The sequence below is a fragment of the Periplaneta americana genome, chromosome 11, assembly GCF_040183065.1.
Source record: "Periplaneta americana isolate PAMFEO1 chromosome 11, P.americana_PAMFEO1_priV1, whole genome shotgun sequence".
NCBI lineage: Eukaryota > Metazoa > Arthropoda > Insecta > Blattodea > Blattidae > Periplaneta > Periplaneta americana.
In genome coordinates, this window is record NC_091127.1 from 131,446,197 (window position 1) to 131,460,639 (window position 14,443).

Consider the following 14,443-nt stretch of genomic DNA (forward strand, 5'->3'; position numbering starts at 1 on the left):
GGATCGAACCAGCAACCTCGGGCACAGAAGGCCAGCGCTATACTGACTAGCTACCCAGGCCGACGGCATGAGATCGTAAGAAGCTATGTCGATATATTTGTCGTATACAGTAAATCACGAAAAAATACCGAGCGTTCGAGCCAAGATGTCGCCCACTACCATGAAAACTGGTTGGCAGGCGGGAATAATGCGAGTCCCGGCACAATGCCCCTCGCTAGTTACGACAGATTCCCACGGCTATCAAGTCAATATTCAGTGCATCTCTGCTGTGCGCGTTTGTGTTGTGATGTACAGTATAGAACAGACCTGCAGAACTGTAGCTCCTCAGAGCGACTGCCTTACCAACCCTTCTTACCCACCCACCTTTTCTACCAGTGCAGTCGTAGCGTAGTTACACTCGGCTGCAACAACATTCATTCCCGCGGCGGCAAGTACTGTCTTCGCGCTACGAGTTGGCGAGGGGAGTAGATAGGCGGAACGGGGGAACTTTACGCTACACTCTGACCTGAAAACTTCGTCCACTTACTTGGCTACACGGGAACGGAGTCAGACATAAAAGATTCCGCATCTTTGGTGCTGTCACTATGACTATCATTATCACATTTTTCAAAATTGCTGGAGTATGATCTGTCCATGATAATCGTCTGTTTATGTTCCAGCCGTGTATATAAATTCGAATCTCTCAACAAAGCCATTAGCCCCACCGCCCCCATCCTGATGAACAACAATGAGTGTTTTGGACACATTTACGGTAGTCAAAACTCCCGTAACATTTTTATCGTGCCAGAACTTGGGAAACGTTAAATTTGTAGACCTATCTATCCGCATTTCGTCCAGATACAAAATCGGGTTTTCCACTTTCCTAAGCTTTCTTATTTGCTGTAGATATCTTCACGTATTCTAATTTACAGTGTTTTCCTATTTTTTTTTTTTTTTGCTGCACACTTCTTCCACCTGAAATCCTTTTTCTTCAGTATTCGTCTTAATGTTGTCTTTCATTTCAAATCAATTTTCTCTTGTAAAAGGATAGACGTTTGTTGCAGCTTGGTACTATTGTTTTTACTTGTTATTTAACGACACTGTAATAACTACTAGCTTCTTCAGTGTCGATTGAATTGATGATGGCGAGATGGTATTTGGCGAAATGAAACCAAGGATTCGCCATAGATTACCTGACATTCGCCTTCCGCTTGGGAAAACCTCGGAAAAAACCCAACCAGGTAGTCAGCGCAAACGGGAATCGAACTCACTCCCGAGCACAACTGCAGATCAGCAGGCTACGCGCTACCTCCTGAGCTACGCCGGTGGCCCTCTTTCTTTTTCAAATAAAAATTCTCAATTATATCTTTTTTGTCAATCTCCCGTCGAAGTCATCTACATTTCCGTTTCGGTAGTCTGGACGTTTACATTTTTATTCTCCCTCAGGTGTCGACAACGCACTTTCTTCTGTGCAGTCTTTCATTTCATTCCTTATACGCTGTATTGTTCTTGTGGATAGATTAGAGTACTTTTCTACCTTTGCTGTAGGTTTCGTAAGAGGAATGCAAAGGCACAGTTGTTCTTTTTCTTCATCACAGAATTATTTTGCACTTCTAATAATATTCCTTTCTTCACTATAGATTGTCAATCCTTGTTTCCTCTTTATCGACATATTTACAATAAACAAAAAACTGCTATAAACCTAAATAACAGTATACAATAACATAAATTCTATTAACTATATTATTATCAACCCTATTAACACGAAAAGCAAAGGATAACTAAAGCAATACAAGATTTGTGGTATACTGAAAACAATTGTCTTGTTGAAACTAATAAAACACTGCAGTAAAAACTCCACTATTATTTTCACAAAGTCGCAAAGATTCATAGACACGTGCAGTAGATGTTTATGAAACAGGAATATTGCAGTGAACAGCGCGGTGCGCATGCGCGACTGTTTCCCCTCCGCCCTGTCTAAGTACTTCAGCCGCCTTCTCCTGGCGTGACAACAGTATACAATACGCTATCAAGAATTACAAATGAACAGATAATAAAATCCTTAGGAACATACCTTTAGAAAGTAAGAGAAAAATGAATAAGGGAAATAAATAAGTTGAAAGGCATGTAAAATGAATTTTAAAATGTATGTGTGCATATAATGTAAGAAGGTCTACCTATGTGTATATCGTCCTATTACTAGTAAAGTCGATCAAGTTCACTTTTTGTGTAAAGTAAGTCCCCGAAATAAATCTGAAATGTTGCATGCAGGCAACAAACCAATTACTTTTTTTGAAGAATTTATTATGATTTTTCCTCCATTAATAAAGTTTTAATTCCTGCTTTTACAAAACTTGTATTACAGGTCTTAACTGGTTTTACTAGTAATAGGACGATAAATAAATTGTACGTTGATAAGTGAATGATAGCTATATGACCGGATGTCAATGCTGTCATTCAACACTGTAACGCACTGCAGGCAAATAAATAAATAAACAAATAAGTAAATAAATAAAATAAATAAATAAATATACAATCCGAGTACTGCAGTTTAAAGAGAACTGGAACCTGGCAAAATCTAAATCCGTCAAGAAATACTACTGCCAAAGGAAATTGGAATCTGATTATTTTGTTGCTGAAGACGAAAGAAATCCTTATTTACTGTGTCCCGTGCAATTTATTGCTACTCGTCATTTCAATATTAAACCACATTTCAACAAAGCCTATATTAAGAATTATGGAATGCACAAACTTTCGGGTAAGTTCATTATTACGAACTGTATAGCCCTATATACTGTTAAATTAAGGACGTCACTCTTTGTGTTCATTTTGAATTGAAATTAATAGTGAGTTTCAAGGTTCAGTACTTAAATGCTATAAATGTATGTCTCCGTAGGTGATGAAAGGGGGAAAGTTTTCAAAAATCTAAAGCAGGTTAGGTGCAAAGAAATCTCAAAGAAACTACAGACAGGAAATCTAGCATAATTGTAAACATTGAAATGAGATAACGCATTATAAATACAATTAACTTATTACAATCCTTTTTGAAAATTACTGTGCCGCCACTGATGGACCATGCACGGACAGAGAATGTGAACAACTTTACGCGGAAGTCGATCATCCCCAATAGAGTGGACGTCATATTTCCCCTACTTACGGGTTCTGCAAGCCTGGTATAGAACAACGCATTTTTATATGTGAGGCTTTCGTGAAATATACGTGGAGAACGTGTTGCCGTAAATTCATGTCATTTGCCCGATGGCCCTGTGCCAAATAATAAAATAATATACAGACTCGTAATAGTACATTATGCAACGAGCCTATAATAGTGGTAATTAAGACGCGAGTATGTTTATGAAACGAGCGCAAGCGAGTTTCATAATTTTCATACGAGCTTCTTAATTATTATAGGCAAGTTTCATACGACTCTTTATGCTCGACCATATTTCTAACTTGAAATTATTCATAAGTATTCCTGTTATTCTTATCTGACTGGGGAGCGGAATTGTGAGATGTGCGCAGACGCGAAAGTATTGATTTTTTCCGAGAAACAAATGTCATTGATCTTGATATAATCTAGAGAGTAAAATAAACATTAATCTTGATATAACCTTGAAATTGATTTAGACATTGAAAAACGAGAGACAAATTGAATTTATTTGAATATCATTTACAATTAACGCTAATTATTATAGTAACAGTACATAACTTTCTGCGACAGTATTGGATTTCCAGCCTCCGTGACGTTTCGCTAGTTGTCTTTCTATTGCATATCCGAGAATAATCGATACTTGCGCTTTCATACTGCTACAATGGTGTTTTCTGATTGGTGGAACACTTGAACTTTAATGAATAGGTGTACTATAATGAGGTCCAATAAAGGGCTGCTACCAGGTGTATAATTACTACATTTCGGCATGGTCGAGCATAAAGAAATTTAAAGAGACAGGCTTGGTTCAAAATAAGAAGCGTCGAGTCTTAACAGAGCAAACATTAGATTAAATAGGTTTCCGATTAGTACGAAGTTCTCAGAAATCTTTGCACAGATCAGCACAGGAAAAAACCTCACTACAACACGCCACTTTATATGATGAAGAATGAGTGGAACGGAGAAAAATTCTCTCCGGCACCGGGATTTGAATCCGGGTTTTCAGCTCTATGTGCTAATGCTCTATCCACTAAGCCACACCGGAGTCACATTCCGATGCCGGACAGAATCCTCTCAGTTTTAAATTCCACCTCTTAGGTTCCCGGGTTCAAATCTCGGTACCGGAGAGAATTTTTCTCCGTTCCACTCATCATATGATGACGCAGAGTTTCTGCAAGGAAATATCGTATGTACTTCGGTACATCGTAATATACGCCACTTTATTGTTAAAGTTAAAACCGTGAAAAACTCCTGTAGTGCATCAGATAAGTGTCCGAAAATGTGCTGAAGCAATGTCAAGCTTGCTTGCTTGCTTGCATGCCGAAGGTCACCATTTCCAGCAATCACTACAATAAGGTAAGCCTTTTATTTCAGTATTATGAGTTTTATTTTGTCGCAAATTACGGTCATTGTTTGGCGGGAGACGGGCGACACGTACAGCATGAAGAGTCCGCGCGGCCAGCGGTAATGAGTGGACATCTTTGCTCAAACGCCCTGTAGTATTAAAACTTCCCATAAGAAGGCTGCTGGTCGAAATTAATTTGGAACACAGGAAAGTTGGCTCATAATTTAAATTCGTGATAGTACATAGTGATGAATATGATAATAACAATGAATAATTAAAAATGCTAATATTATTGTTGACGAAACAAAGCTTAAGAAAAGATCTGCGAGTCATTATTTTCCTCCAACACAAACGCTCTCGGAATTAATGGGATTCGAAAGCGGTTCTACAACATGGAAATACAACATTCGAATAACGGTGAACCGCATGAAATGAAAGCTAAATCTATAATCACAACATCAAAATTCAGACGTGAAAAGCGAATAAAAAAGGGGTTCATTGAAGTACACATATCACATTCTGGACATTTGCCAATGCGCTCCATTTCAATTCATATAGAACAGGAAATTCAGAATCAAATTATAGAGGTCTCTGCTGATGTACCGACGTCAGGCCTTGGGGGGGAAAAATTAAGCTACATGGAGACTAATATCGCACTTGCCGCCCAATTCAGTCAGTGTTACCATACCGCTAGCAGAAAGAGGGTTGTGATGATTCGGAGAAGAGCTGCGTATTCCCATGTACCACAAAATTAGTCAGTCATGATCAGACAAGAGTTCCGTTCCACAACCACCCAGCGGAATGGAGGTTCAAGGCTTCTACTTCAATCTAGTTTAATTGATCGTTATATTATTTTTGGTCTAGTTGCCAATCGAAAAAGTAGTAAAAATAAGATTTCATAAAGAAGGAACTCTTCAAGCCAGGATGTCTATCTCCATTCTTCTTTGGCTTTATGACCTTTGCAGATTAGTCTTAGCCTCCCTTACAATACCGGCCCAGTGTTTCCTACCTAGTGTTTTTTGTCTCCGCTCTTCATACTCTAGCAGGGGTATGGTCGTAAATAAAATAGGACCAGAACGCATCACGAAAAAATTTATTATTATTATTATTATTATTATTATTATTATTATTATCATTATTTTATTTTCATTACTATCGTTATCATTATCATATCCTCATCATCTTCATATCAGTCGACCTGGTTGGCGAGTTGGTATAGCGCTGGCCTTCTATGCCCAAGTTGCTGGTTCGATCCCGGGCCAGGTCGATGGCACTTAAGTGTGCTTCAATGCGACAGGCTCATGTCAGTAGATTTACTGGTATGTAAAAGAACTCCTTCGGGACAAAATTCCGGTACATCCGGCGACGCTGATATAACCTCGGCAGTTGCGAGCGTCGTTAAATAAAATATAACATCTTCATATCATCATAAGCAGTAGTGCTACCACTACCACTACCACTACCACTACCACTACCACTACCACTACCACCACTACCACTACTACTACTACTACTACTACTACTACTACTACTACTAGGATAACCCTCATTTTATTATTTAATTACAACTTTCGTGGACAGTAGTATATTTTCCATTAGGTATTTAATACGTCAAAAACATTTACATTTTCGGTTTATAATTAATTCTTTCTAAAAAAAAAAAACAAGACTTTTAGGCTATATTTCTTTTCCTGAGTAAATCCCGCGAAGACAAAGTGTATGATTATGTCTCGTGACCAGAATAGTGTACGAAATGGAAATATAAAAATTGGAAATTTATTCTTCGAACAGGTGCAAAAATTCAAATATCTTGGAGGAACAATAACAAATATAAATGACACTCGGGAAGAAATTAAACGCAGAATGAATATGGAAAATGCCTCTTATTTTATTATTCGGTTGAGAAGCTTTTGTCATCTATATGATAAATTTATTTTCAAGCTCAATCAATATGATTTATCTATTTGCAAATTTTATTATTTGCTATTACATTTTAAATAGATATGAACGTTTTCGTCTATACGGCATCATCAGATATTTAAAACTTGACGAAATCTAAACTTAATCCATTGAATTGTACAAAGTAATGTGCATAACAAAGTTGATTGATTTTATCATAAGTTTTATGTAGTGCAAAACTTATTCAATTTTGAATTTCTGTAATTTGTTTTGCCAAAAAATACAGTATGAAATTTAAGATTGTGGATATGAATATTAATACATATAACTCATGTTACATTATTTGTTAAATGCCACTTATTATAAAGATAAAATAGTTAAAATTGATCTTCTGAAGTTATCGATCGTCGAGTTCTTGGGTTCTGTAACATACTTATTTTAAATAAATTTTATATCTAGAAATGTTGAAGTAACTGACAGTTTTACTATGATGAAATTTATTTAAAATAAATATGTTACAGAACCCAAAAACTCGACGATCGATCATTATAGAAGATCCAAATGTATTACATAAACATACACCATTTGACTACATCATAACAATTGCATAGCACTATGTGATCTGTTCTTATCTAGACACAAAGTATAATATTTTATAAATTTGATCAATTTTAACTATTTTACCTTTATAATAAGTATGGCATTTAACAAATAATGTAACATAAGTTATATGTATTAATATTCATATCCACAATCTTAAATTTCATACTTTATTTTTCGGCAAAACAAATTACACAAATTCAAAATTGAACAATTCTACCAATAAGTTTTCTGCTACATAAAACTTATAATAAAATCAGTCAACTTTGTTATGCATATTACTTTGTACAATTTAATGGATTAAGTTTAGATTTCGTCAATTTTTAAATATCTGATGATTCCGTACAGGCGAAAAGTTCATATCTATTTAAGATGTAAAGCAAATAATAAAATTTGCAAATAGATCAATCATATTGATTGAGCTTTAAAATAAATGTATTATATTGAATAGATTTATCTGAAAACCAAAATGAATTGTAAAATTTTGTCATCTAGTTTGCTGTCAAAAAATCTGAAAGTTAGAATTATAAAACGGTTATATTTACCGGTCATTCTGTATAAAATGTTTAATATAAAACCATTTTTATCTCGAAAAGGAAGCAAAAACGAGCAAAAGAGTATTAAACTTTTTCGTTTGAAGTATCTCAAAGAATAATCCTCTAAGTTAATGGCATTACCTACGATTCGCTCTGTATATATGTAACGCCTGCAGGTGTTCTCAGAAAAATTGACCTACAAAAATTCCACTTGTGTGTGGTAGCTCATTCTTTCATTGAACTTCTCAAATAAGAGATTAAATTTATTCATCCGAAATAGTTAAGATACTACAGTCAATATCTCATAATAATGGTTCAAATATTGCACATTTAAACGGATATGAGCATGCATTAGAAGTAGTCTTCTACCACAACCTAGTATATACAGTCACGAAGCTTAATACTTACTAAATATGCAAACAAACAGTTGAAATATGCATCCATAGATAGTTGCTCACCACCAGGATCGCTACTATCGCCTCATCACAGACTCTTTCCCTAGCAGACCATAAAATGTATTGTACTTTCGATATCGTGTTCTTTTGAAAAAATTAACACCTTCCTTCCACTATTGAAATATGAAATACATAAGGTTTATACATTATTTTCATAATATATATTATATTCTATAAACTCACCTTCCTGGATCTTTCGGAAGAAGGATAACTCTAACCTATTTTTCTTGCAATTTTTGTACTACAAACATCTCCTTGTCCCATATTATTATTCAAATTATTGTATTTTAGCCATTTACAGTTATTACAACCGATAACGAACATTTCACAGTTTACATAGCTTTTCACAAAAATGCGAAATACGGCACAGTCAATGCTTTTTCGATCTAGACCAGGCCGTAATATTTGTTCGGTTTTCTATTTCAGTGTATGGAGCTCAGTGAAATATTATATTATAACTTTATTGCTTACCATTGCTAAGCTTTATTTAGTGTAATGTGTCCATAAGTTCCGTTTACTTCTTGTGCATAATATGTTGCAGAAATAATTACAAAACTGTGTTATTTTAATGTGAAGAGAATTTTACATGTTAACATAATCTGTTCGCGTCAACATTTCAAGTTTAGAATGGAAGCTATTTTGAGGTTTAATAAAAGAGAATTTATATTGTGATTTCAATTTAGCACAACTACCTTCCTTAATTTTAGACAAAACATTTACCATACCACTCCTATGAAATTAGTGTACGTACAATTGTGTTATTTCGTCTCTTAAGTAGTAGATAAATACAACAATTCAGTACTCAATTGTAGTATTAAAATACAGACAAATTGAATGTCCGGGGTACCATACCTGACATTATGCTTAATTATAATGTATGATTGCGAATTTAGGAATATAAGTTAATTAAAGTAAACATAACGTATAATTTTCATATGAATGGCAAGGCATTGGAGATCACTAAAAGGGGAAACTGGTACAGTAAAGATAACCTATAATTTCAACATATCTAAATATCCGTGCAGTGCAATTGAAAATTATTGAATCGTGTATAAATGAATGTACAAGATTTTCGCAATATTTAATCGAAATAAAGGCAGGTATTACACATACGAACAACGTAATTTTCACACCATAAATAATATTACATCTTAACTCGTAAGCGAATTATGTCTGAAGTGTCTCATAATCATTGTTTTAAATTTTATTAATGGAATTACACTACATTTTAGAGAAACATATGTTACTGTTTATGCATTCCAACTAATTTATATGGTTGAAACGCCACCCTTCGTGATCGGGTTAAGCGAGTTACATGGTCTGCCTTAGGGCCTGTATTAGATCACGATGGCTATGGCACAGTCTATTATTCCTAGTACTCACAGCGCTCCAAGCGGCTAGCAACTATCTCGAGAATTGCAAAAAATCATTCCAAGCTTCGTGACTGTATATAGTAGACTGTGCTTCTACTCTCTTTAAAAATAATTACTGCTTGAAATCCGCGACTGTGTTGCCCGAGTCCTATTATGATCACGGGTATTTACTAATAAATTCTTAATGTTTGTTAGCTTACAACAACGAGTAGTTGACAACTAAATCATTGGCTGTTGTCGAATAGTCTCGATTTAACAGATACTCATTGTGATTTTTGTACATCGTACATTTCTACAGAATTTTCAGTCGCATTCCTACTCTTTTTCTAATAGAGAACTTGAAAATCGTTATCTTGGTTATGCATAATGATTGAGATTTGAGTAATGGTACACTATGACACTTCATTTTGCCTCCATTCATTTTCACTGTCAATATGGCATTCGCTATAACCTCGGGAGAACACCAGCTGTCGTGCTGATTCAAGGTCACGAGAATCCCACCACGTGTCCCTATGCCGTTATGATTATGCAATATGGTAAAACCTACATATATCGCCCATGCGGCGTTTTCTAACTGACAACAGGAAGTGGCTTTCGCTTGTGATAGCACATGCTGGTTACCATGGCAACACAAACAAAAGACTGAGTTATTGCGTAGCGTTGCAGTAGTTGCATCCACAGGCCGTTGTATCACCACATCCGTCACCAAGAGACCAGATCATCAGTATTCGGGATGTCTGACACTCCCAAGGGGCGTAATAAAAATGACACACTGATAGCAGTTCAGATTTATACGCAAGGTTCAAATTGTATTGCAAAGCATAAAGTTCTGGAGATAAAATGCTAGTTAAACATTGGTGTTGAAGAAACACAGCAGAAACGTTAGTAATATAGATCAATTTTGGACTTCTACGTAAAAAAGGGCACATAAGAAAACTGCTGTTCCCAGGAAATCGCGTTTTAAGTTATATTATGATTATTATAATTGGGAAAATGTATTACTTATTAATAAACGTCCACTTTTGGAGAAGAGACATTTCATCAACAGTAATCTCACTAGAGGTTTTGATTTATCTAGAGAAAATCAAAACTCGAGTGGGATTTAATTGTCTATTAGACAATTAGAAGAAAGTATATAACGATTAGAATACAAATGACGGAATTGTAGCGCTTGAAAGTCCAGCCATGGACGGCGATCCTTCCCTTAAGGGGAGGCAAAGGTGAAATTTTCGAACAAAACTGAAGAAAAAATGAAAATTAGGTTTTTTCCATTTTTATTATCTTTATTTTCATATTCCGATGTTAGTTTTTGATTTTGTGCCCTTAAAAGTATGAAACTAAAACCAAGATAACTGTATCACTATATTATTCCCATAATAAACTAATACTTATCATTATTTATATACCTTCTCTGAACATATAAATGAAAAGAAATATTGAAAATTTCTTACAATATGGTGCATGGAGCATTTTATATCAAACGTTATAAAGTTTTGTAAAGTTATTAATGTTTACAGAACTACTGTACTTAGAAAGTTGAAACTTGGTATATCCATTACTAATAACATACTTAGTATCCATGATCAATTTCAAACAAATCGGATAAATTTTGTGGAGTTTGAAATATTCACCTCTCCCTCCCCTTAATCCTTTCATATGTGTGAGTGAATGCTGTGTAATGTCTTAAATGTTTGTGTTGTATCGGAGGTGGCCCTGGCATTGAGCTGATCCTTCATCCGGGAGGCCCTCCATGTCCTTGTGTGATCAAAAAGTATGTATGTGATCCACAGATTAATTCCTCTCCCGACAGGTCGGGGCTCTGTAAAACCCGTGTGGCGTGGGTCGTATAAATGAACTTAAAAGGGTGAGGTTAAACTAAGGTAAAGAAAGAAAGAAAGAAAGAAAAGTTTCTCATATTAAAATAGTATCTAATAAATACGAAAGTATAAAACTTTTCCCCATTTTTTATTTGTTCTGGAAGCCTGGCTCGGAACCTTACAAATTGAGAATGATTTGTCTTGATACGAAGAATGCTATATTGATGGTTGGATTCAATGCAATAGTTATAAAAAGCGAGCCCATGAAGAGTGTGCCGAAATTCGAGATGAACTGTATTCTTATACCTCGTGTGCAATTGGACGTTCCATTTTGTTGTTTAGAATAACTTAAATAACTTAAAATTCATTACTGGAGCTTATATCCACTATACCAAATTACACGATTTCCCGGTCCAAATTACACGACCGATCTAACTTACACAGAAACACATTTTGTTATAAATATTGTTTTTAAACAATACCGGTATTTAAGAAATTTATACTAATCTTTAGTTTCACCAAAGCATTCAGTGCACTATACCAATTTATGTATATAAAATTTATAGAGTTTTCATTACAGTGAATGAAGCGATTTAAGTTAAGTGGAACAAATTACACAGACTTTCCTTAATAATGTAATGAGCTTAATAATGATTTCCCTCAACGAGCTTTAGTATTAACACTATTCAGTATTCTAACAATCACGTACTAGATAACGTAAAATAGTTTAACAATAAAAATATGCAATTCTAATTAATAGTACATATTACAATGAATGAAACGATTTAAGTTAAATGAGCTTAATAATGATTTCCCTAATCGAGCTTTAGTATTAATACTCTTCAATATTCTAACAATCACGTATTAGATAACGTAAAATAGTTTAACGATAACCATATGCAATTCTAATTAATAATACATATTACAGTGGATGAAGCGATTTAAGTTAAATGAGCTTAATAATGATTTCCCTCATCGAGCTTCAGTATTAATACTATGCAGTATTCTAACAATCACGTACTAGATAACGTAAAATAATTTAACAATAACTATATGCCATTCTAATTAATAATACATATTACAGTGAATGAAGCGATTTAAGTTAAATGAGCTTAATAATGATTTCCCTCATCGAGCTTCAGTATTAATACTATTCAGTATTCTAACAATCACGTATTAGATAACGTACAATAGTTTAACAATAAACATATGCAATTCTAATTAATTATAAATATTACAGTGAATAAAGCAATTCAAGTTAAATGAGCTTAATAATGATTTCCCTCATCGAGCTTTAGTATTAATACCATTCAGTATTCTAACAATCACGTACTAGATGACGTAAAATAGTTTAACAACAACAATATGCAATTGTTATTAATAATACATATTAGAAATTAATCTTAACAAGTAGTCCCTAATATCAGTTTCAGTAATAACGCGATTTCGTATCCTAGCAACCACACACAGTTAATTTCAACATTGTACTGCTTTAAAAGTGCACTACAATCGCAATTAGTATTCCACGATGCCAGCTGAATCAGGGCGTAATTAACAGCCATTTCAGTGCACGGTTCCAGTGCTTACGCACAGCAACTTCCCCGTGCAGGTGTAATTGTTGGTGGGTGGGTGAGTGAGTGCAGTGGCTGGTGAAGCTTGACTTCGGCTCTACAAACGCTAATAGCGATGTGGAATTATCGATCTCCACAGTCGCTCCATTTGTGCTATTCCAACACTTTGTTACTCAATTCCACCTGAGGTAACAGCTTTATTGCGGAGGGAACTTTTGCTCAGCGCTACTGAAACCTGGACGAGCGACAGCTGGACACATCTTACAGTTAATGTCACGAACGACGCATATACTTTTCATAGTCATGGTCTGATAGGAATGCTGTTTCCAGCTTTACTAATTTTCTTTTGGTGACCTAACAAGTAATATTTAGCACACACAATTATTCTAATTAAGACATGCAAATCCCAACTTTTAATAAAACTACCTTCATTACACCCGGTTCGCTATATCACAGATTGCTCAGCCTTATAGGCTTCGACGGCAACAACTTTTATCAAGTTTACTATACTGCCATCTAGCGACAGTACGAGAAGTCACGTCATAACTCTCATTTGAATTGTATGGAGCAACTGTACTTCCATCTAGCGTTCGTTTCCAGTGGACGGCGGCGATCCTGGTGGTTGTTCTCTTTCACATGCTACCGTTTTAACATTGCGATGGCCAATCTGTTATTTACGTGATCAGCGATTACACGCAATAGGCACTGTGCCTATTATGTCTTCATAGGTTGTTGTTGTTGCTGTCAACTATGGCGAATCCTCGGCATCACTTCAATTCACCCCTTTGATCTGATTACCTGGTTGGATTTTTTTCGAGGTTTTCCCCAACCAAAAGGCAAATGCCGGGTAATCTTTTGGCGAATCCTCGGACCTCACCTCATCTCATCTCACTACGTCTCGCCAAAATATTGTAAAAAAATTGTAAAATTTGTAGAAAATTACTAAATTGTAAAACTGTAAAAATTGTATAATATCGTAAAAATTTTTAAAAACTGTAATTGGAATATTATAAAATTTTGACTTGTTCCACATTTTAAAGCTTCATTGCTCATGTAAGATCTATGGAATATAATAAATGAATGAATGAAGACAGGTCTGAACCTCACAAGTGATACCAATAAGTCACCACTTATGAGGCAACTAGACCAGGAGATAATAGGGTAGGGTGGCCAGTTCTTTTCCCTCCCCATTGCATACATCGCCGACTAGCTACACATCACACCAGTCAGACATCCATCTTTATTTTTCTACTTTTTAAAAATCTCCTTCCGATTGCTTCATAACTTCATATTGATCAGACCGCCATTTTTGACATCCTCTGCTATCGTTTCTTACATTTTTCTGTGTAAATTAAAGACTGGAAGGGGAAAACGCTGAAAGTGCAAAACACGAAAAATCATGAAAATTTATATTACAAATAATTTCTATATAATTAGAATGGAAATTCTTACAGTTCCAGTTCACTTGTATCACATAACTTGAAAAAGTCTAAAAAAATCACATTAATTTTGGTATGCATTCTCATACACAGAGTGCAGATTTCCAGAGCGAATAGCTCATGTTGTTTGTAAAAAAAATGTAATACGATATTGGTAGAAAGTTCATAGTTTTCTCAGAATAAAATGTTTTTTCCCCATATGTTTAACACCTTCTTATTCGATAGTTATTGCGAGCAGGATCGAGATTTTTGTCCATATCGATCGAAAATGTAGTAAACTA

At 35.0% G+C, this 14,443-nt stretch overlaps 1 long non-coding RNA gene across 1 annotated transcript in view; it reads right to left on the reverse strand.

The window, feature by feature from the left end:
* Positions 1-14,443, reverse strand: part of LOC138708636 (uncharacterized) — a 594,603-nt gene that overhangs the window by 78,938 nt on the left and 501,222 nt on the right. The gene's annotated exons all lie outside the window — the stretch shown is intronic.